This window comes from Cryptomeria japonica, chromosome 5 (assembly GCF_030272615.1).
Source record: "Cryptomeria japonica chromosome 5, Sugi_1.0, whole genome shotgun sequence".
Classification (NCBI taxonomy): domain Eukaryota; kingdom Viridiplantae; phylum Streptophyta; class Pinopsida; order Cupressales; family Cupressaceae; genus Cryptomeria; species Cryptomeria japonica.
The window spans coordinates 68,194,364-68,199,347 of record NC_081409.1 but is presented as its reverse complement, the minus strand read 5'-3'; positions in this window follow the sequence as shown (position 1 = coordinate 68,199,347).

The following is a 4,984-nucleotide window of genomic DNA, read 5'->3' as shown; positions in this document are numbered from 1 at the left end:
TTTTAACACTTTCTACTTTAGGGGAAATGGTGTAATCTCTTAAGATATAGTACAGGGCATCCAAAGCAATAACAAAGACAACAGGGGCTAGAGGGCAACCTTGTCTAATAGACCTGCTGAGTTAGATGATCTGAGAGAGGGAACCATTAATTTCTACCTAAGTTGATGCCTCTTTGAGGAGAATCTTCACCCATTTACAAAATTCCACTGGAAAACCAAAGGCTTCTAGCATCATCAGAATAAACTCCCATTCCACCCTATCATATGCATTCTCGAAGTCTAAGAGGAACATGACCACATTTTGACCTAATACCTTTGCCTAGTCCATTGCCTCCCAAGTGGTCATTAGATTTTCTAGGATGAATCTTCCCTTAATGAACCCTGTTTGCGTGGGACAAATGAACTCGAGCAGTAAATTCTCTAACCTAATAGCAAGAGTTTTAGCTAGTATTTTATAAGATACATTGAGGAGCATTATTGGTCTCCAATTTTTAATAAGTGACTTGTCCCCTCCTTTGGGTAACAGCTTAATAGTCCCTTTATTGATAAGTTCACCTAGGGAACCACTCTCAAAGGCCTTTGAATATATTTCATGGAGATATTAACAAATCCACTCCTCATTAGCTTTATAAAATTCAATAGGCAAACCATTTAGGCCCGGAGTTTTGTCATTGCTCAGGTTCCTAATAACATTTTTAAGCTCTTCCATCAAGATAGAACCCCTCAATGCTTAAGTGTCCTCTACAACAATCTCTATGGGATTAATAACTCTGCACTTCTCTCTAGCTTCCTGAGAATTAAGAGAATCTTCCGAGGAGAAGAGGCCTCTGTAAAACTGATAAAAAGCTTCTTAAATATCATCCAATGCCACTACCTCTTTATTGTCCATCCATGTCCTATCAATTTTCTCTCTAGATTGTTTTTGCTTCAACATATTGAAGAAAAATTTAGATCCTTTGTCACCGAATTGCATCCATTGAGTTCGATCCCTGATCATTGCCCCTCTAATCTTAGTTTGTTGGTGCTTCCTCAGAGTATCCCTTGCCTGGGCTACTTTGTCTGAAAGTTCTACTCTGCTTGGACTATCTTGGATCTCTACCTCACATTGGTGTAGTTCATCAGAAAATGATTTCTCCTTCCACCTATAGTCTTTAGCTTTCTTCTACCCTATAGTTTGCAGAAGAGCCCGCCATCTTTTGACATTTTGGTTCCATCTGCTTATGTTAGAGCTCAAATCTTTATTACCTTTGTTGAACAATCTACCAATCTTTAATGCTATCAACACATCTGGATCCTTAAGTAAATTGGTATTGAGGAAGAATTTCTCTCCTTCATTTCCTTGCCTCTCTAATGAGTCTCCGAGTCTAATCTGTGAGATAACTGGATGATGGTCCGAGAGTGAGGTCGGCCAAACTGTCATAATATTACCCTTCTTATCTGGTTCAAAGGAGAATTGCTCTCTATCAGCATAGAACCTATCCAATCTATAGTAAATTATATGTTTCCCTCTCTGGTAGTTGTACCATGTGAACCAAATTCCTTTGGCATCCTTCTTGTTACTTAGTAGGGGGTCAAAAAAAAATTTATGACTCTTCATTCTCTCCCAATGTAGTTTCTTCGATCCTTTCCACTCCATAGGAGCACCACCACATTTATCCTCATGACCTTCAATCATATTGAAATCTCCCCCAATTATCCATGGTATATGAGGGAGGGAGGCAATTCAATCCCACAAAGCGGTCCTTTCCCTACAATCATTGGCATCATAGATTGAGCATATGTCGATGATGGTTTTGTTAATGTCCAGTGAGGCCCATATTGCTCTATTACATAGTGAGCACCCTTCATTCACTATATGATCCTTTCATTTGGGGTTGATGAGTATCCCAACTCCTCCTCTACCTTTATCATGATATGAACAAACCTTAATAGAGTCTTTCCAGATAAACTCTGATTCCAAAGTAAACTTAACTGCTTTGAGTTCTTGTAACATGAAAACATCTGCATCCTTGTGTTGATTGAAAAACTTCTTAACTATATGCTTTCTGTCTGGTGACTCCAGACCTCTAATATTCCATGAGATGCACTTCATCATGACAAAATGTGATTTCTTCTCTTTAGAGGCCTTAAACTTGTTAAAGCACCTAGGGAGCTCTTTATTTTCTTCATTGTTCCTTTTATTAGTTGAGTCCTTATTCTTTGAACCCAATGGTCTACCTCTTCTTCTTCTGGGTAAATCCTTAGGGTTCTCACTATCTGTCATCCATTCCCCTTCTTCCCCGGTGTAGTCATCATTCTGGGATTCCTCTTCTAGATCAGGGACCTTCTTGAGGACATACTGAATGGGGGCCTCACCACTCTCAGAACAGGGTTCGAGTGCCTTAAAGCTACTGGAATAGTCTAAGATTTCTTCCTCAAATGCTAGGGTTTTACTACACCTGGCATCACAACCCTTAGGGTCAGCAACAATGACCTCAATCACACAGTTGTCCTCGATTACTACAAACTTCTTAGGAGGAAGGGCAGCGACCGTTTCAAGAGTGAATTATGTATGGGAGTGAGAGTCTTCTGTAGTGTTCAAGACACATGTTGAGGCAAGCTCAAAGGAGACATCCATGTTTTCCGAGTTCTTATGAGAAGCCTCTAAACTTACAATCCCACCAGGACTCCCTCCCTTACCCAACTCACTACTGTCTCTCCCTTCGAGACTCTGATTAACAAGTTTATCCAGGATAGAGGTTAAATTCAAGAATCTCATTTTTGGGAGAATCTCTTGCACATTGTCATCCATAGGCGATGTGAAGTTGTTCCCCATAGAGGATTTACCCTTTCTAAACTTTAAATTATTAGGGTTATTCACTCTAATCTTCTCCAGAGCTAAATGTTGGGTATTTTTTCTTCTCCTTTTTCTAGGGTTTTTTCCAACCACTTGAAAACCATCTTGTTATTCTTCACCCATCTATTTTAGGGCATCTGATATAGCATTTTTACCAGACTCCATGGTTTTATTATTTTCTCCATTTATAACACTATTGATTTTTTTACTAATGGAGTTAAGATTGTCCATGATCGGGACATGATTTTTGTGGACAGGAGGTGGGTTGTTCGATTCATTGCAGGCTTTCTCCACACCCTTATATTGATTAACAATGGGACAGTTCTTCTGGATATGACCCTCTTTTCTATAGAGGAAGCACACAATAATCCCTCAGAGGATTTCAATAGGGCAAGAAACAAGTTCAGTTCCTAGATTAATGTTTACCGTATTAGGGAGGTCAGGGTTGATCGAAACCAAAACCCTAGCGTCTAGATGAGGTATAAGAGAGGTTGAGTTATCCAACCAGATAGTCTTACCAATCAATTCAATTATTTGTGGTATAAATCTCCATAATAATGGAGGAACATTTTTAACCAAAATCCATCTAGGGCATGAAAGTGCCAAAATTTCCTTATTGACCACTTCAAACGACCACCCTAAGGCATAGAAGGTGCATTTTCCCACCATCCAATATTATTTGTTAACAACTTCCATTTTTATTTTATGATCTTTGAAGAAAATAACAAATAAAACTTTTTGAATTAATCTACAAAATGAAACATGATAACCTAATTTAGTATTCCATACATTTCTGAACCAATCATCAAGAAATTTTTGTGCTAGACATTTATTGACATCAACAACCGCAAATAAAATAGTAGTATCTCTTAACCTATCCTTTTCCATATTAATTTCATTGCATATTAACTCATTGGGGGAAATGGAGATGGATCCCAGTGCACAGTTAGGGTCTTACCTTCTCCACGAGGGCTGCCATTATCACTAGACACAAACCTAGCACCCTCTGCGACGGAGAAGAGTGGTTGATGAACAACTTCCTTGAAGGTTTTTTTTCTCACTTCATCTGCTTTCAACCCATCACTTGTCTTTCTGATGCCTCCAGAAGAGCCTTCCATCAAAGCACATTAACTACTCCCACAGAGAGGAGTGAGGCCGACTGTGGGGAAGGACAAGGAGCAATAACGCCTGCATGCAAAACAAGGAAAATAGATATACAAACAAGCCACAATGCATAAGGAAACTTACCTACATGGAGGAGGTCGATTTCACTCCCCCACATCAGTGGCTACGACCCCTACAGCTTCGTGCCAACCCTAGTTGCAGAGCCCAAAATAACTTCTCCTAAGCCATTAATTTAATAATGTTAGTATTTACCGGCGTATATATTTTCCTATTATTAAATTACATTTAATCAAATATTTTAATGACATTCACCAATCATATTAAACATAAATACTATCATATTAATTATTATTCCAATTTAAATTTGTCAACATTTGCTCTAGCATTCAACCTCTCAAAATTCTTACCACTCATTGGACGAGGTGAAAAACTAAATTGTATCCAACATATTAGTTTCTGTAATCGGCAAGAACTAAAAATTAAAGAATATAAATAAAAATAATACTATAATTAAAAAATTATATAACATTATAGACATGATAAATCTTATAATAAACTATCACTAGTGATTTGGGCCCATTTCAAAGGATGATGAATGAAAATCTGGGCTAGTTATCAAACAATAATATTGAAAAGGTGGCGAGTTTGGGTGATCGCATTGTAACTATTCTGAGGATTATGTAGTGGAATGACTGTGTTTGGATGTTGTTTTTTTGTTTTATTGTATGGACCATATCCTTTTTGAGGGTCCAATGCATATGTAATACTGCCTATTATCAATATAGGGTGCTATCCCGACAATAGATAACACTTACCTTAAAAATAAAATAAAATCTTATAATAAACTATGACTTTAATAATTTTAGCCTCTGTTTAATTAAACCTCGCTCAATATCATCCAGGAAGATTCCGGATAATAGGACGAGATTCGGAGTTCATCTGATGTGGCATAAAATCTTGGGGAGATTTGGATTACAATGGTAGTGAACATGAGTTTAAATTGATTTGTATATGAAAATGAAA